General features: G+C 38.9%; 1 pseudogene; it reads left to right on the forward strand.

Moving 5' to 3' along the window:
- The window catches only part of LOC122127789, an 80,689-nt pseudogene extending 61,548 nt beyond the window's left edge, over positions 1-19,141 (forward strand).
- Positions 19,142-20,685: the final 1,544 nt, after the last annotated feature.

Below are 20,685 nucleotides of genomic sequence, written 5' to 3' on the forward strand. Positions count from 1 at the left end.
AACTTTCAACATGTATCAGAGAACTCATACAGAAGAGAGAACTTATGAATGCAACAAATATGGCATGTCTTTCTGGCTAAAGTCATACCTCACTTTGCATCAGATAATACATACAGGAGAAAAACCTTATGAATGTAACAAATGTGGATAATCATTCACCAGAAGGCACTACTTACTGTCCATCGGAGAAGACATACAGGGGAGAAATCCTATGATTTTAACAGGTTTGGAGAGTCTTTTACCAAGAAGGCAGTCCTTACTGATCATCAGAGAAGACACCCAGGAGAAAGACCTTATGATTATATCATGTATGTAAAGTCTTTGGTCCAAAAAGAAGACCTTCACATCCATCAGAGAATCCACACTGTAGAGACACCTTATGAATGTATCGAGTATGTAACATCCTTCACCTGGAAGGAAGCTGTTACTAATCATCAGAGAAAAAACACAGGAGAGACATCTTACATATGTATCGAGAGTGCAATGTTTTTCACCTGTAAGGCAGCTTTTACTGATCATCAGAAAGACACACTTAAGTAAAACCTTATGAATGTTTCTCACCCAGAAGGCACACATTACACTCCATCAGAGAACGCACAGGAGAAAAACTTTATGAATATGAAAAATATGTAAAGTCTGTCATCCAGATGGCACCACTTACTGTCCATCAGAGATGACACACTGGACAGAAACCTTATGATTGTAACGTGTGGAAATTCTTTCACTTGGAAGGTACACCTTAACAAACATCAGAGAACACATACAGGATAGAAACCATATGAATGTATCCAGTGTGGAAAATCTTTCACCCATAAGGCAAACCTTACTTAACAAAAACAGAAGACACACAGGAGAGAAACCTTATGAATGTGTCCTGTGTGGAAAATCTTTTACTGAGAAGGCAGACCTTAACATCCATCAAAAACACACACACAGGTAAGAAAGTTTCTGAATGTATTAAGTGTGGAAAGTCTTTACACGGAAGCAGAACTTACTGATCATCAGAGAAGACACACAAGAGAGAAATTTTGTGAATGTAACAGGTGTGAAATATCCTTCAACCAGAGTCCAGACCTCAGTAAGCATAATGGAATTCACAGAGGTGAGAAATTTCAGGAGCGTAATAAATGTGGAAAGTCTTTCACCTGGAAGAAAACTCAGTTTGCATCAGAGCACCAACAAGCGAGAGAAGTCTCACGAATGCAGCAACTTTACAGCCTTTTACCCAGAAGGCTCAGCTGAGCATTCTTCACTGAACACTGAAATGAGAGAAATTCTATGAATGCAACAAGTGTGTTTTTTAAAAAAGAATTCATCCCTCTGTTTGCACCAGAAACACACGTTCACGTTAATTTATAGAACACACACAGGAGAGAAACCTGATGAATATTACCAGTGTGTAGAGATTTTCATCTGGGAGGCATACCTCATTGTTGATCAGAGAACTGACATATAGGAGAAACGAAACCTAATGAATGGAACAAATGTTCAATGATATTTAATCTGAAGTCAGTCCTCAGTGAAATTGAGAAAATCCACAAAACAGAAACTAAATACAACAAATAAAGAAACACATTCAGCAAAAAGTTATATCTCAACAGGTACCAAAGACTTGGACATACGACAGCATCTCCGTAAAAGTAAGCATTAGAGGAAGTCTATCAACTGGATGTCAACTTTCAGCAAGCATTGGAACATTAACACAGAAAAGAAACCCAATGTGGGAAAATTGTTGTCACAGATCTCCGTAATTTATGAAGAGAAATCCTTCATTGAAGAGGTAACTAGGTGTAACGGGAAATCTTTTTTTACTCTTAAGCATTCACTGAACCAAGAATTCTTATCCTTTCATTGTTTTGAGTAGGATATATATACTTGAATATTATTCAAAGATTTGGACACAAATGATGAGCATTATTACTTTCAGGCATGCAGAGTGATTAAAAGCATAAAGTTGTTTACTGTGTCTGTATAATAAGCAATGACTTATCAAGATAATTTTATATACTCTTCTCAGAAATAAGAGTTCCAGCCCTTTGAGACTGGAGTCAGATGATCACCCACTTCTTTGGGGAACAATAGATGTGAAAAGACTGTCCTGAGTTAAGCCCAGGGCATGAGAGCAAAGATTTCTCCACTGCTCCCTTAAAGTCTCCACAGTATGTGTGGTCCATTCCTCATAACACAGATGACACTATTTCCAGTTCAGTTTTTGAATGGAAGATATTGTTTATTACAAAATGTGCACGAGCCTAAAATATGTCTGGACACCTTTTATCCCTAGATCATTCATATAACATTCAAAGAACATGGGAGGACACATATTTGGGAACACATTTTCTTTGTGTGCGGTCATAAATCTTACAATTTAAACTCAGAGTCTAGGAACTGCCCTTAAACATTTTTGCTCAAGGCTATTGCTCTACCACCTGAGCCATAGATCCACTTTGGGTTTCTTTGGATGGTGAATAAAAAGAAGAGAATTCTGTATTTGGTTATGGATGAGTAACACCAAAATGATTTCAGTGCTTAATTAATCACTGGAGATGAGCCACTTGTAATTGACTCACTCTTAACTTATTCTGCTGTTTTGTTGAGTGAGTTATAATAAAATATCATTATGGATGATGGTAAGAGCCTGATTTTTCTCACTCTTCTGGAGGATGAAATTGGAGTTGTTAAGAAGATGAGCATCTCTCTATCACCACTGCTGTCCCTTTCTCTCGCTCTCTTCAGATAACTTATCAAAACACTATTAAAAATAGTTTTGGTAAAAAATCTGATAGCAATGTAAAAATTTAGAAACGTGGCAAAAGAGAAGCTTGTTAGAAGATGGTTGCAAAAATCCAAGGGATGAGAGAAACATAGATAGAGGCAGGACTCTGCTAGATGTTTAGTAGGGTAAAATTCAAGTAAAAAGTGATCCTCATCACTTTCTATTACGTAGTTAAGTACATACAGCAATTTGATACAATATTATATTCCATGTTTTCTTGATGCATTGATTTTCTATCTAACACCTGGAAAACATATATTTGTTGACTTATTTGCAGTCATTTGCAATCTCATGAAAGACCATGGAAAGTAGTCCATTTAGTGAAGTAACCACGCAGAGAAAGACATTGAACAATCACAACAAAAATGGAAACTGTCAAAAATAGAACCAATTTCTTACTGGAGTTGAGAGAAGAATAAATGCTACTAGAGTCATGGAGAGATTGGTCCACTTGATTCTCTGTTCAAGATTTTTGTATTCTTCATCTTTTGGTCAAATTGACCCAAGTAAGATTGTGCTTTTGAAGGGTTTCCAGTGTGGTATGCACTTATATATCACAGAGGGGTTATGTGGTCAAATGCCTTCACTTAGAGAGTTCACATAGAAAGAACAGACCAGACAGAGAGAACGGTGACAGAAATCACAAGGTTGCAGCCTGATGTCTTTGATTTGAATTGAACATGGAATCTGCAATGTACTCTGTGCCAAAGATCCAGGATAGACTGTGGAAATGTTACCCCTGTCTATGTTATTCACATTGGATAAACCTGGGAAAAGACAGGTGAAACTTAACTGTTCTTCCTTTATGTAGTTATGTAATTTGGAACTCATATATAATGTCTATGTTTTCCTATGCAACTTCTTTACAACTGTCAATAGAATTAATAATGCTGCAGTTATACTGAATGTGCCAATATCTATTTAGGATCTATTTACATTCCTTGTTTCCTTACTTTTTTCCATTCCTCCTTCTTTCCTGTCTCTATGTATATTAGGAATTAGATTGCTAGATAATAAGCTAGTAATGCTTTTAATTTTTAGAGTGCTTTTCATACTATTTCCCAAGGCAACTGCACTATTTTATATTTCTACCAGCAGCGACCAAAGGTTCCATTATTTTATTGGTCGTGGGGCTTGAACTCTGGGCCTGGGTGCTGTCCCTCAGTTCTTTAGCTGAAAGCTAGTGCTCTACCACTTTAGCCATAGCGGCACTTCTGGTGTTTTGGTTTTACAGACTTTCCTGCCCAGGCTGGCTTTGCTCCATGATCAGACCTCAGCCTCCTCAGCTAGGATTACAGGCGAGAGCCACCAGTGCCCAGCATCCAGTATCCTTTTATTTACTTTTATGGTAAGCATCCTAAAGAGTCATTGACATTTTACTTACATTTCCCTACTGCTTAGTAATATTGAGCATATTTTCATACATTTGTTAGCCACATACAAAGATTTATGTATCTTCTTTGTAAAAATCGGTGAATTCCAGTGTTTTTATCATTGTGTGTTCAACTAATTCTGCCATAACCAAATATTATACAGTGAGTTAATTAAATAAAAATTTATTTCTCATAGTTCTGAAAGCTTGAAAACTCAAACCAGTACACTAGTGTGACTGGGTTCTGATGAAGGATCTATTTTAGGTTTGTAGATGGCCTATATCTCATTGTGTATCTACATGAAATCTTGATATGTTCATGACTGGGAATGGAAGAACAGTTGAGATGGAAAGGATCTTTCTTTTCTTTTTCTGTGAAAGTTAAATCCATCTCGGGCCTCACCTCCATGATGTCATCTTACCCTAATTACCTACCAAAGGCTCCATCTCCAAATAATATTTTGAGGATTGGGAATTCAACTTATAATTTTGGAAGAATGAAATGCAATCCATAGTGCCAATTTTTAACTTTATTATTATTATCATCACCATCATCATCATCATCATCATCATCATCATCATCATCATCATCATCATCATCATCATCGTCAGTCTTGACAGTTGCCTTGAGTGTTGTCTCTGACTTCTTCAACTCAAGGTGAGCACTCTACCAATTGAACCACAGCACCACTTCCTATTTTCTGGTGCTTAATTGGAAATAAGAGTCTCACAAACTTACCTGCCCAGGTTGGCTTTCAGTTCTATTTGAGGTTTTATACTTTTCGTTATAGAAGTCTTTTACTTCATTAGTTAAGCACAATCTTAAGCTAATTTTTTGAGACTATTGTGATTTTTCTGATTTCTTTCCCAGACTGTTCATTGTTGGCAGACAAGCTGATGATTTTTACATGTTGATCATATATTCTGGCACATTTCCAATAGCATTTATCAGATCTAGAATTTTTCTCTGGAAATTTTTAGGATCTTTTAAATATAGGATCATGTTACCTGTGAACAAGCATAATTTAAATGGTTTCTTCTCTTTTGACCTATTTATTTCTTTATCTTTGCTTATTTCTGTGGCTTGATTGCATTCAATATGGGAAAAGAGTGAAAAAATAAACATTTGTGTCATTCCTGCTATTAGCAGAAATGATTTAATTTTTCACATATACCCCTAATCCTATCGAGATATATACCCAGTATCACTAGTTTCTTCAAGGGTTTTATGATAAAAGAATGCTGACTTTAATGGGGCATTACACCTGTAATCTTGACTTCTCAGTAGGCTGAGCTCTGAGGATCACAGTTCAAAGCCAGGCCGGGCAGGAAAGTCCGTGAAGCTCTTATCTCCAATAAATGACCAGAAAACTGGAAGTAGTGCTGTGCCTCAATGATTGAATGCTTGCCTTGAGCTGAAGAGCTGAGGGATAGCACACAGGCCCCGAGGTCAAGCCCCACCACTGACCAAAAAAAAAAAGAAGAATATTTACTTTTGTCAAAGGCTTTTTCTGCATCCAGAGAAATGAGTGTGTGATTTTTGTCCTTGATCTGCTTACATGTTGCATTGCACATTAAGATTTATGTGTGTTAAACAATCCTTCATCACTGAAATAAAACTAAGTTGACCATGATGTATGCTATTTAACTAAATAATCTTTCCATCTTGTTCCTAATTTGCTTAGTGTTTTTTGTCATCAAAAGCCAATTAAATTATAACAGATAGCTTATGAACACAGAGTGAAGCAAAGATGGGTTTTGTCTAGGTTTGAAGAAACTTAAGAAAAAAATATAGGGACAAGCCTTAATGATAATTCAGAAAACATTTTCCTAAAATAGAGTCTTTTCTCTCTGGCTGAGATTTGCTGTCAAAAATGAGAATCCACAGTTTGGAGATATTTTGTAACCAAAATCCAGATTTCTCATTACTTTTAGTCAAACCTTCTTGGGTGACGTTCAGAACTGAACAGGGTAAGCGTCAGAAGATAAATGTCTCCCAAATTGTATTGATGAGTAAACTTTCTTCATGGTTCCAAGTAAGAGAAGAAGCCCTAGGAACATCTGCTTCCTTTTCCTGATCTCTTCTGTTCTTATCATATTCATTCTAAGATTCAATTCATATCCACAATAATCACTACCACTTATTTTATTTTCACAATATTTTAGACTTTATTTTAAATGTCCCATGAACAAATAGACTTGAATATTACAACAACATAATGAGGCAAATAGTAAACTATAATCACTTACGTGATGAGAAAACAGAAATCTAAAAATGTATTGTGTCTGAGATCACACCTAGTGGTGGTGAAGTCTACCAATACATTTTCTCTAAAGGCACTTACAAGTTCATAAAGACTTACACAGCATTATAAAGTCTTATCTATCTTAGCCATTCACACCTTCACACCATTCACTGAATGATTGTTCCAATCTTTGTTCCAATCACTCTTCATTTTGTTATAACAAATTGATAGATGCACCAATAAATCCACACTATTTGAAAGTTTTAAGGAAAGTTTAGTGACAACTAAAAAAAGTGACATAATATTTCACATAGATACATATCCTTCTGAGGCTAATTTCAAATGTCAATTCTTTGAGGAAGAGGAGGATTGGTCCCTTCTTCTGAGCTTTAGTTAGCTGATTCTGGAACTTTCCATAGTTGTTTGTTTAGCTGTAACCTCTACATGTGAGTCTGAGTGGTTGGACAATAACTGATCTTTCTTCAGAGGTCTGAAGTCTCAACTGAACCCCCCTCAATATTTTCAGGATAAACAATAAGTTATAATCAATATATGTAATAATTAATCAGTTTTGAAATTTAAGTAAAAGTAACAGGCTCGAGAAATACTGAAGTTAACGTCTTCAAATCAATTTCAACTAATTTATTTCAACTAGAGATGTCACAGAAAGTAAATTTATATCAGGGCTCAAAAACAAATAATTAGGGGCTTGGAATGTAGCTTAATGGTTGAGTGCTTGCCTAGCATGCATGAAGGCCTCAGTTTGATTCCTTAGTACCACATAAACAGGAAAAGCAAGCTGAAAATGGTGCTGTGGCTCAAGTGGTAAAGTGCTAGTCTCAAGCCAAAGATGCTCAGGGAAAAGGCCCAGGCCGTGGACCGGAAGAAAGAAAAGCAGAAAGAAATGCTTAGTCCCATTGATGCTGTATTTTAATAATTCACAAGATTCTTTGGTGAAATTTTTTGGTGCTGGGCCTGAGACTTACAATCAGGACCTAATCACTGTTCCAGATCCTTCCTTTTGTGCTAGCAAGGCTAGCACTCAACAACTTGAACCACAATACCACTCCTGGCTTTTATGGTGGTTAAGTGGATATAAGTCTAACTACTGCTTGGGCTGGCTGCCATGCTTAATGCTCAGATCTCAGCCTACTAAATAACTAGGATTACAATCACGAGTCACTAGAGTCTGCCTGATGAACATTTTCTTTTTTTACCGTATCAAACTTTTTTTTACCTTATCACCTCAAAAACCGACATGTATACCAATTTATACAACTATTAGATGGTACATACTTTTTCAGGCAAAATTACATAGAAAAAAGTCAAACTAATTTCAAAGTCATCTTTTATAACTAGTTGCAATTTGAATGTATTTAATTGTCCATATAGATTTCTGCCAATAATTTCTTCCTATTCTCACTGCTCTGTTATATCTTTTTCCAGCCAAGTTTTGTAATTCTCCACTTTCCCCGTGTTCTCTTTCATTAAATGTCTCCACTAGACATGTCTTCTTCCAAGCTTCATTTCCTTCATTCACAGACCTTGTTTGCTCTTCGGTTTGTATTCTCAAGTGCTCTCCCTCCCTCAGTCTAACTTATATGGATTTGAGACAAAACTGATAGGAGTTGAAAGGCTTAGGAAATAGATTCTAATTCTATATGTGACTTTCATTGAAGGGAATGCCCAAGACAACCTTAGGTAAGGAACCTAGTTTGAAGAAGTTCTCAGGAATTACAAATTTCTCAAAGTCAAGTGGATTAGAAGAGGCCCAGAAACCAGTGTTCCCTCCTGGAGAAGCAAATACACAAGGACAACACTGCAAACAAAAATTGGGTAAGAGAAAATAATTTGGGAAATTTACTAATTTTGGAAATTCTAACAAGGTTGATGAGGGTAATCTGATTATGTGAAGTGGAGTTTGGAAAGTTCAAACATTGGCTGAACTAAGCTGTGGAACTAATAATTAGGTTTCCAATGAGCAGCACATAAGAATTTGACAATGAAGTTACACACTTGGGTTATTATCCACCTGGAGGCACTTAGGCCATGACACATTTTACAATCTCCCTGAACTTCTGAATGTTAATCTGAAGAACATGGATAAAGATGCACAGACTGCTCTGGGAATGTGGCTTAGTTGTAGAGTATGTGTCTTGTATGAATGAAGCCCTTGGTTCTATTCCTTAGAACCACATGAACAGAAAAGGCAAGAGGTGGCAATGTGGCTCAAGTTATTGAGTGCTAGCCTTGAGCAAAAGAAGCACAGGGACAGTGGCCAGGCCATGAGTTCAAGCCCCAGGACTGGCAAGAAAAATGTGTACAACCTGCATGTTGTCTGAAAACGATAAGTAAAAGGTAAAATAACAGATAAACGCAAAGTATCTGATATATCTGGGACCACACATTTTCAATCCTGTATGTCCACATCTTTGCTCAATACTTAACATACACTCAACACATATTCTGAATGAATAAATTCATCAATGACCACTTTATAAGAAATTTAATGAAGTAGAAATTAAACCTGAAAATGGGAATGGCCAAAACTTAAAATTGAATTAGAAACTTGTAGTTAGTGTTATAATGAAGTCTTTGTATCTCTGAGTCAAAGGTTAATGGGGGACCGGAGTATGTGAGAAGAATAGATGATAATTTGATAGTAAGAGATTTTACTTTTCTGAAGAAATAGGGACAAACATTGTTGATCCCCAACTTAACTAACCATTGTTTTTCAACTTGGACGTAGGAAAAAGGAGGTAAAAATGAGCATGTGCAGCTTATGAAGATATCCGTAAACCCCACGATGATGATTACCTGTGTAAGTAACCCTCTGTGCTTGGTCAAACAGAAGGCAAATGTGCTTTTATTATAATTCATCAGGTCATTTTGCCCCCAATTACTGGTTTACTCTAGTAACTTCACATGAAGAACTAAGCGACAATGATATGCATTCTGTGCTCTTTCTCATGATTGTTAAATCTGGGAATGTACATATTTCTTGACTAATTTTTGCTGCTCTTGCTTCAGATTGTGAGCAATGTCAGCACTTCTTCATCACCAGCTACACTGTTCATGGACCACCTATATTTGTAAGAGACAATGTTTTGGACAAGGGGCATTATGACCATTCAGTCCTCAGTCTGCCCACTGGGCTGAGAATTCGTCAGTACAGTATTCCTCAGGCTAGGCTTAGAGTATGGAATGAGGAATCTGATCTGCCATTGGGTTTGCACTTTAGCCCCTATGGGGGCTTGATCATAGAAGATGAAGATGCAGACAATAGGTACTCCTGGATGGTAAGAAATGCCTTCCCTTTCCCCCCTTTCTCTAACTCCATGTGTCCCCCTGTGCCTCCAATGAAACATTGCTAGGACATGGACAAAATAGTTGTATGTGTTTGTGGAATCTGCATAAACATGGACATGCTGATTTAGGATCAAAGTATAGTGCATATAAACAGAGTGTGTTAGAGGCAAAGTGCATCCACGCTTAAGGAGCCTCTGTTAGGACTATGACAAATCCCCTCAGATGTGTAGATGGCATCTTATATGTTCACAACTGCTGAATCCATGCAGGCTCAAAGAGCATCACTGGAATCAAGTAATGTGATTTTGCCGATTATTACTCAAAAGCCTTTAGCTTGTCTTTCTGAAACTCAGATCACAAAAAGGAGAAACTTCTATGTGTAGATGCAAAAAATAAATCCCAGGCCAACTGGAGTGAGTCCAGCAGTCATTTTCATGGTTCCTAAGAGGATATTCTCCTCAGAAGACTTGCACCCTGATTATCACACCTTTCTCAATGGATTCCCATATCTCCATTTTTCTTTTGCTGTACTTGGTGCTTTCAAAATTATGAATATTTGAGGGAAAAGTAATAAAAATATAAATAGTATAGCTGGGTTCCATAGCTCAACCTTTAATTTGGACTTTTGAGATAGAGATGATGTGATCTCAGTCTGATGCCAGTCCTAGCATAAAATTTTATAAGATCCCCATTACTACCAATGGCTGAGCACGTTGGTGCACATTTGGAAGTACAATGGCTGTATAAAGTGAAGTATCTCCAGCAATCCATTGAAGCACAAGCAGAATGGCAACCCAGGACAGCAGGGGAAAAAACACCTCAAAAATAAACTATGCACTGGTGGCTCAAACCTGTAAGTAGCTACTCAGAAAGCTCAGATATGAGTATCATGGTTCAAATCCAGCCCATGGAAGAAAGGCTGTGAAACTCTTATCTCCAATAAACCACCAGAAAATCAAAAGTGGCGCTGTGGCTCAAGTGGTAGAGCGCTTGCCTTGAGTTGAACAGCTGAAGGACAACATTCAGGCACAGAGTTTAAACCCCTTGACAGACAAAAAATACCTCAACAATAAACAACACAAAAAGGGCTCATGCTTCAAGTGGTAGAGTGCTTGTATTGCAAGAGGTAAGTTTAGTTACCGCGTTCAATCTTAGCTCTGCTATGTATGTAAGTATGTATGCATATATATGTGTACTGTATCAAAATAAAAATTTCCATGAGAGACAAAATTAACACATCAGAATAGAAAACCAAAGGACCTAACTTCATTCATAGATCCTGCATCTATAAAGCACATACTGTATCCGAGTCAAAGAATTACCCTCAGTAGTTGAATAAATCATATTCCCTGAGTAATTGTGAAACACATGTGGAGACAGAAATAACAATTTCATTGTAGGAGTATTTAACTATAATTTTTCTTCCTAGTTTTTGCAAAGTACATAGTGCCCTAACAATCTACAAGAAAGAATTTTAGTCTATTAAGGTACACACAAACACGTTGAAGCAGAGTTGGAGCAGTGGTGAGTTTCAGAAAGCAGTGGGTCTATGATATGTGCTGCAGCCCTGTGCCATGGGGAACCATTGTCTTATCATGAACCGACATCATGAATAAACAAATTTCCCTTTATTCTCTTTATAAGACAATGGGTTCTCTGAATTTCTATGGGAACATAGTGGAGACAGGTGCATGAGTGAGTCCAATCTAAGGAAAATTACTTGGGCCAAATGTCAAATGATGTGTGCTAATCTAGAAACCGAGTACATGCCCCCACCCAAGTCTATGACATAAACTTTAACTCAATTTAGAGAATCTGGATATCAATCTATTTGTGACAAATCAGGATTGAGAGAAGTCTGGAACTGGGCTTTGAAAACAGTGCACTTAGAGTTCTAGAGTGGATGAGTATTAGGAGTAGATCCAAAGGGAGCAGAAACTTACCCTCTTATGTTTCCTTCCTGTGCCTGCTTCAACTTTAGGTATATGAACTGTGGCAGGTATGCTGAGAAACAGAATCTGAGGGCCTTTCAGTACCACAGGTAGATCTTCTACCAAACCTGTCATTTCATCAAGGCAGGATGTGAGCTGCTTGTCTCCTATGGGGATGAGTATTGACAGCAACTGGGCAGTAAGTGGAAGAAACAGCTCACAGCAGAAACAGGTGGACTTCACTTTTTCTTCCTTAAAAAGGAAGAAAAAAAATAATTCTCTTTGGGAATTTTCGAATATCAACTCTTCGGTAGAACAAAAGGCAATTTAACGTGAGAAAAATTTCATGTTAAGTACCTCTGAATTTAAAGATGCAGTTTGTGATACTTTATTAGGAAAATTAACTTATTTTTAACTATTTGTCCTGATTTTACTTTTTAAGAACTTCATATGTTTGAATGCAATACAAAATACTGTGCTAAAAGGCTTAGAGGCCAAACAGAGTACCTAGCAGCTCTCTTTCAAAGAACCAGTTACTTCTGGCCATTGCAGTTTTTCTTACTTCCCTCCATATTCACAAATGTTATGCCTATGTCATTTTTCATTATTACATAGTCTACATATTCTGTGAATATATTACTAGGAAGAAAATCAGTTAGAATGAGAGTTCCCATAGAGCCTTGTGTCTTTGACAAAAATGAATCCATCTTTTCTCAGGGTGTTTTGCTCCAGCCATGGCCCTCAATTCTTGGTTCGATGGCTGCAACTAGGCCTTGCTTTTCTTCCTCACTATAAAAAACTAAAAAGTTTTTAGTAAGGATGTTCTTTCAGTAGAAAGGCCTGAAATGGAGAGAGGAAACATAGCCCTGTGAATATCTCCGAGATGGCCTGTCATTGGCGTGGAGAAGTTGACTCCTGTAGTTGGAAGTGTCAGTGAGAGGACAAATAAGTTGGCAGTGATTTCAGAAACTCTAAGGAAAACATCTGTTATCTGCTACTGGAAAAAGAGTGTCAGTTCACGTTCTAAGAAAATGTAACAGTAAAAATAACTAAGAAATCAGACAGCCCTGATCTGTCCAGGAATCTCAGACTGCCCTGACCGATTATCTCCGAACTCTATCAGGAAGCAATTTAGGCCAGGAAATAATCCAGGAATAGCGCCCTCAGCATTCCTGTGATTGGTCCCACCTACCCCAACTTATAATATGCTTGCTATGTATCATTCAACCTATCCTGTAACTGCTAAGCTAGAAAGTCCCTGCCCTTACTAGAAATGATCATGCCTCAACCAATAAACTTAAGACTAGATTCACTCCGAACCACTGACCTATCACAAAATCAGTGTTGTAATGATCCTTCCACCTGCTTCATACACAATACAAAACCCTGCTGAACAAGAGATTGGGACTCACAATTTCTGACCTGCTGTGTCAGGGAAGGTTTGTGAGTCCAGCTCGAGCTGTAATAAACGACCCTTCTGCATTTACATTGGCAACGGCTCCCTCCTGGCCTTTGTTGGGTCTATTGCCTGGTACTTCAGCAGGAAGCAGGAGAATAGCGAGAGTCCAGAAGACAGGAGAGGCACAGGAGTGAATGCACCTTTCCGTGGAGATGCCTGGGCCATGCTTATGAAGTTCCCAACATGCACGTGGTGGCCAACACGCAAGTCGCTGGAAGCCCCACTGGTCTGGGGCACAGTGCCTGTTCCAGATCTACAGTCCGAACATCCACGGTGGCCCTGGGCCTGTCTGGGCTGGAGCTGCACCCACTAGCCATGCTTCCTCCACCCTGCTGGGCATAGCCTCCCAGCCACTGCCTGGTCTTCAGCATTTATGCCAGTCTGGCTCTATGGGGCAGGCTGAGGCTGAAGTGACCATTCCGGGTGCCCGTTCAAGTCCAGTGAGGTCAAACCTGTGGTGAAGCCAGCTCTCACACACTTCCAGGTATGTCCAGAAAGGATTGAACGCTACTGTCCCAGTGCTGCCGTCCTCCCCATCCCCAGAGTTTACCTCCATGTCCCCACCTTTGTTGTTGAAATTGTTCAGCCACTGTGATCTTAATTTTCATTGTCTGCCTTTGCAGTACTTGAGATTCCTTTCTCTTCTCACCAGGCCACCAGGCCCCATGGAATCCGCCCCAAAAACCCCACCTCACAGACACTCTCCAGAACCAGGCAGCCTTTGGGCATGCTGCTTCCTGAGCCTCTGATTCCCTGCCTCACTTCAGCTTTTGCCAGGGCCTCCTCTCCCCTCCCCACCTCCCCAAGCCCCAACTCCAGTGTGGCCTCCCATGTGGCCTACACTCATCTCCCTATCACGCCCAATCCAACCCCAGTGTGGCCACTGCACTGGAGAAGACAACTAAGGTCCAGCAGCAGCAAAGATGCCACAGTGTACAGCTGGCTGAGAACTGGAGGCAGCATAGGTCTCTCTGATCAGTGTCTCTCATCTTTCTCTTCACTTACTCAGGTATCAATTGAATTTAGTATTTATTTTTTGGGTCTCATAAGTATCTTCTTATTAAGTCTTTGCAGAATAGCTGGTAGAAATGCAGTCCCAAAATTCGGATTGTTTGTTGTTTAATTTTTTTGAGATTCAGAGATGTTTTAAGTAGTTATAATCATCATGAACTCACTTTCATAGCAGAGTGCTATTCAGAAAATATTACTTATGCATCTATTATCAATTATGTACAAGACTTGACACTTAAAGTTTCAAATATTACAGGAAGATCTTTGATTCATGTTGAGTGGATGTGAGTAGGTTGAGCTGTTGCATACATTCATTGTGTGTGTGTGTGTGTGTGTGTGTGTGTGTGTGTGTGTGCGTGCGTGTGTGTGTGTGTAGGGGGTGTATATGTATTATTGAAATCAGGGATAAGGATGAGCACGATCTGAACTTGTTTCCTTTTTCTGAGATATATGTTGTTGCTCTATTGGTGGTAGGCTCTGACTGCTTGCCTTTGCCTGATGTGCACTTTGCAGTTTTTTTTTCAAATAAGCTTCTTATTTCTTATTGAGCAGATAGGGCTTTGATATTGCTTTGCTTTAATCTGCCATCTAGGATCTTATTTTCCTCTTTAAAAATTAACATACAATATAAATTTTATCTCCTGTCTGATTTTCCCTTTAATTTGCATTTTGAAATAAGTAGTATAAGAAATTTGAGCTCTGTATTCATGAACTTTGAATTCTCTGTTTAATGTAATAACTGGACACATTTGTTAGCACCAAGATCTTAAATTTCTTTTGCAGTTTTAGTTTACAATACATTCCTCCATGTTTTTAGCATAGGGAAACAAACAATTCCTAGTAAAAATAATAACAATTTATCCGTTAACTATCAGATAATTCATAAATAATGTCTAGTGGCAAATGAACACATTTGCTGAATAGGATTCCCTCATAGACCCATGCACTAAAATACCCCTCATAGGGGCTGAGAAGGAAGATCAGTGGTAGACAGATTACGTTGCATGTATGAGGCCCTGGGTTTTATTCCTCAGCACCACGTAAGCAGAAAAAGCCAGAAGTGGTACTGTGGCTCGAGTGGTAGAGCACTAGCCTTGAGCTGAAGAGCTGAGGGCAGCGACCAGGCCCAGAATTCACCACCATCGACATAAATAAATAAATAAACAAATATATAAATGAATAAAGAAATAAAACAAACTCATACTCAAGTAAATTAGTTTCAAAGGTTGATTACCATTTTAGTTAGGGGCAGGGTGCTAAGATATAGCAGACCTCTGTCCCAAAGCTTCAAGAAGGATTTCAACTGTTGACCAATATTGAAAACAAAAAGTAAAAATATAGCTCTGCCAATAACATACAGAATCTCCATTCAAACAGAAAGAAGTACTATGAATGAAATACTTTTTATAACATTTGTTAAGAGATTCTGGCTGTATAATAATTATCATATCAATTGACCTTCGAAAACTCTATAGGTAGGCCTCAGTCTCAAGGGCCTCTAAAACTGGAGGAGAGAATCATCAACCTCGACTTTTAAAAATTGTTATTGTTAATGCAGTGGACATATGGGTCACAATTTTGTAATTCAGATAATGAGTTCATTTTGTGTTCGAAAATCTCGTCACTTCTTTTCTCTATGTTTTTCCCTCCTTTCCCTGCCCACAAGTGGTATAGTTGATTGTCAACATAATATCTACAGAGTACCACTGCTGCATTTGTTTCCTTGTTCTCTTTGAATTTCTGTGGCTCCCTCACTGCCCAGAAATGGATAAACAAAAAAAGAAAAATCCCTCATTTCCAATTCCTTTAATTCATTTCAATATAAACATCAGTAGTTTTATGAGATTGTCAGGCTCTGTCTGCACATCCGGAACACTTATACTTCCTGTACCCAGTCATAACTCCCACCAGATTCTAAGATCCACAAAATAATTCTGTCCACTTTCCACACAAGAAGAAGCTGAGATTCAGAAAGATTAAGTAACTTATGGAAATACTGGGCTGAGCATAGTGGCTCACTCTTATAGCCTTACCTACTCCAGAGAGTGAGATCTGAAGATCATAATTTGAAACCAATGAAGGTTGACAAATCCCTTACATGTTTATCTCGTTAACCAACAGAAGTCAAGAATTGTGTGATTCAAGTGATACAGCTAGAATGCCACCAGACTTGAAAGGGAAACCTAAAGATAGTGACAATAAGATGATTTTTAAGAACCAATGCTGCCCCATACAAAATCTCAGACACCAGACACACACCTTTAAAAAGATGTTAGTACTGAAATCCAAGTAGTTTTTTTTTTAATTTTTATGTTTAGTTATTACCTTTAGTGAGGTATGATGATAGTCTTTACTGATGAGCCACAATTTAGAACTTTGTTGTAATTATATCCATGTCTGTGCCAGAGAAACATTCTCCTAGTTGTCTTCCCCCGTTTCCAGCAACTATAAGTTGTCTCGTCTTGGCCCAGTTTCAAGTTCATTGTTCCAGTAAATCACAGCCATCCTAATAACAAGGATTATAGGTGGTAACTACCATACTGGACAATACCTGCCTTGGGAAAATTGTTCAAATTTCTCCATTCAGTGGAGGTTGTTAGGATACACCCATGATCACTTTGTGCTCAGAATTGGGAACTTTTTAGGTCCAGGAATTCAGGGCAAGCACTGTGTGCTATTTCATACTTGTACACTTTAATGGCAGCTTCCTATTGTCTACTTTAAGCATTGTGTGAAGAGAAAAACTGCCCCTAGTAGACAGAAACACTGTACTAACTGTTGTTCTCAAAGCACAGGAGGAGGGAAAGAAGTTCTGAAAGAGGCATATAGCCTAGACATTGAGTTCTTAGAAACTTGGGCTGCCTGTTAATCTAAACTTCAACATAGAAAGTCAGAGCCTGCAGTGGTTTGTAAGCTCCATTTATATTCCTGAGCATGGGGCTCCCTTCCCCTCAGCCCTTCTGATGCTTTACATCAGCGTTTCTTAGTGTGTCTTAATGTTTTCCTGTTAGTTCAGTGCACAGGCTAAAAAATTAAGCATGTCCAACCATGGGTTTCCATTGCCCTAGTAGATGTTTTGCATTTTAGGACATTCCTTCCAGGGAACTCTCTTCTTGGGCCCTCATGTGCATATGATCACAGAAGCGAATGTCTCACAAACCATGGAACGCAGTTGCTCAATGATGATTAAGTCACACAGAGGCTCAGACAGTTTGGGCTAGTAGCCTTTGTGAGAGGCCTTGGACTAGGCACTGTGGAAACATTGACAGTAATTCCTCAGAGCAATACCACTGATTAGCGGGATATGGAGAGGTAAAAGAAGAGTGAATTTAACCAAGTTCTTATCTCAGAGAGGGAAATGGATTGGACAGAATGATAGGAGAGAGATTTAAAAGAAAAGAAGAAAAATGGAAATAAAAATTTAAATTTAAACAATGAAACACTTAAAAATTATGTAAGTTTAAAGAAATGATATTGAGAGAAGGATAGAATGAGAGGAGGGGAGGGATAGGAGACATGAAAAACTAAAAAGTAAAAGTGCTTAAAATTAGTTATTAAAAAATTAGGGCTGGGAAAGTGGCTCAGTAGTAGAGTGCTTGCCTTGCATGCATGAGACCCTGGGTTCTATTCCTCAGCACCACATAAGCAGAAAAAACTGGAAGTGGAGCTGTGGCTCAAAGTGGTAGGGCACTAGCCTGGAGCTGAAGAGCTGAGGGACAGTGCCCAGGCCCAGAGTTCAGGCCGCATGACCAGCAAAAAAAAAAAAAACAAACAGACAAACAAGAAATTATATAGGTACAAAGATATAATATTGCTACTAAAGAATTTAAGCCTAAGAGCTTATGAATTGAGTAATAAATTTCTGGATTAAGTGTGTATACCATGGGGTATAAGGCCTAATAATTGACGACAGTTATATATATGGGGATGAGCAGAATAGCAATTAAGTCACTCAAAAAAGAAAGAAAGAGAAAAAAAAAGAAAATAAAAAAGTACCAAAAAATTAGAAGAGATAAAAAAGCACACATACACATATACACCTAAAATAAAAATTATGAGAGGAAAAAAAAATTAATAGAAAACAATTAAAAAATAAAATTAAAAAAAGTTACAGAGTTCTTTTTTTGGAGGGGGGATGTGAAGATCATTTATCTCCACTGTGTCCATAACCAGTCTCTTGGTGGAGTCTCTGGTCTGCTTGTGGTGTTTGGTTTTCCTGTGGCTTGATTGGATTCTTAAGTCAGTTTGTTTGAGCAGGCAGAAAAATTCTCTGCTTTACCCAGGATTTTGTGATCCTCTTCCCAGGCTAGTTCAATGGGAGGGAGATCTGCTTTGAATATCACAAAAGAGGGAGATGGCTGTTTCCTCTAGTTTGGAGATGCTGTTGTGAGGCTAGGTTCTGGGTAGGGTTGAGGCCTTTCAGCAAACTAGCTTTTCCCTGAGGGGCTTGCTCCAGAGACACTCACAGGGCCCAGCCTGGATCAATTCTCAGGGTTTGTGTTTACTGAATTTTAATTGATTTTCTAGGCTGCTGTAGGGAGGGGCAGCCTCTGGTTCTGTTTACACAGTGAAGAAAGTCCTGAGGTGGGAGGCGGATCTTCCTCTATTTGGGCTGGGTGATTTTCCCCTGGATGGAGCTGAGCCTGGAAGGTTAGGTCAGGTTCTTGTGACCTGCTAAATGACTCTTTTATTTTCTTCCATGGCCTGACTTGGAGCTAGTTGCTCAGGGGGGGCCTTTATCAGTATGGAAGATGGAGATCTCTGGTGGTTGGGGAGGGATGGCTTTCCCTCCTCTTCTCCCTGAGAAGGAGTGAGGATGTAAGGGTTCTACACATGCTAGAGTGTTGGTTCCTGAGTCGTCTCTGGTGTGTGATCTGCAGGATGAAGATATCTGCTCCTTGTCAGTTCTTGCTGGTGATGAGTAGAATCTGCTCACCCGCTGTTTCTGGTGCTGTTTTCCCGATCTCTCTCTGTTATAGCTATGGCCGCTATGTCCAGTGTCACTGCCGCCGCATCCGTTGCAGCCTTGGCTACTAGCAAGTGTTCAGTTCTGCCTCCTTGCCTGGATTTTCCCTCTCTGGCCAAACTCTCTGTACTGTGATGGCACACTTGGGGTGATTCTCTAGCCTAGGACTGTTCACTAAACAGTGTTTAGGAACACTAAAACTGCTTTCTATGCTGGAGCTTGTTTAGCCTTCAGCTTCTCCTCTGCCATCTGCCTCTGAACCTCTCTAATGAGATTCTTATCTCCAGTTAGCAATCAGAAAACCATAAGTGGACTCTGGTGGAGTGCTTCACTTCAGCTGAAGAGCTCAGGGACAGCACCCAGAATTCAAGTCCCATGACTGATAAAAAATAGAAAGAAAGAAAACAAGTGAGTGCTCAGAGCCAGTGGTTCATACCTGTAAGTCTAGCTAGTCAGAAGGCTGAGTTCTAAGGATCAAGGTTCAACACCAGCTTGGTCAGGAAAATCTATGAGATTCTTATTTTCATTTAACCACTGAAACCCACAAGTGACCATGTAATTCAATGTGGTAGAGCACTAGATTTGAGCACAAAAGCTCAGGGACAGGATCCAGGACCTGAGTTCAAGCCCCACAACAGACCGAAAAAAAAGAAAAAGGAATGAGAAGCCACCTTAATGAAATAACTAGGCAAGTACAATATACAGAATAATTCTTTCCTTCCTTCTTTTCTTCCTTCCATATATCCACATCCTTCCCTCGTTTTTATCCTATAACTTAAACTCAGGGCCTCATGCACTTTACGTAGGTGCTCTACCGGTTGAGCCATACACCTGCTTTTTTTGCATTAGTCATTTTTGTTTTTGTTGGTCATGTGGCTTAAACTCTGTGCCTGGGTGCTATCCCTGAGCTCTTCAGCTCAAGGCGAATGCTTTACTGCTTGAGCCACAGCACCACTTCTGGTTTTCTAATGGTTTATTGGAGATGAGTCTCATGGACTTTCCTGCCTGGGATAGCTTTGAACTGTGATCTACAGATCTCAGCCTCCTGAGTAGCTAAGACTACAGGCATGAATCACCTGCACCCAGCTCTGCTTGAGATATTTTTGTGGTAGGGTTTTATGTTTATGACCAGGCCATCATGGACCACAATCCTTCTTTTTACCCTTTCTGAGTAGATGAAATAAAAAGCACAATGCATTGGTTTCAGATATTGACTGAGATCCAATATTGTGAATGTTTTGCCTGGGCTAACATCAAATCATAGTCCTCTCTGCATTAGTCAAGTCCCAGCAGATAGCATTACAAGTGTGAGTTCCCATGCTTGGCTCAAATTTCTGACGACTGAAACATATGAATGAAGTTTTAATAATTTTAAATGATGAATTTAGGGACGATGGGTGCTCTTACTTGCCTAGTTTCAAATTTCAGCAAAAGTCCCAAATATTAACTTTTGATTTCCTCGAGTAAATTAAATAAGCAGATAATCTTTTAAAAGCAATTAACTGAAGAAAAAAGTTAAACAGAAAACATCCTTACCACTGCAACTTTGGATTCAACACATTGTCAAACATTGCTTATATCATAGTTGTTTTTTTCTGGGCAGTATATTCCATAC

Source organism: Dipodomys spectabilis, unplaced genomic scaffold, assembly GCF_019054845.1.
Source record: "Dipodomys spectabilis isolate Male_0828 unplaced genomic scaffold, ASM1905484v1 ptg000312l, whole genome shotgun sequence".
NCBI lineage: Eukaryota > Metazoa > Chordata > Mammalia > Rodentia > Heteromyidae > Dipodomys > Dipodomys spectabilis.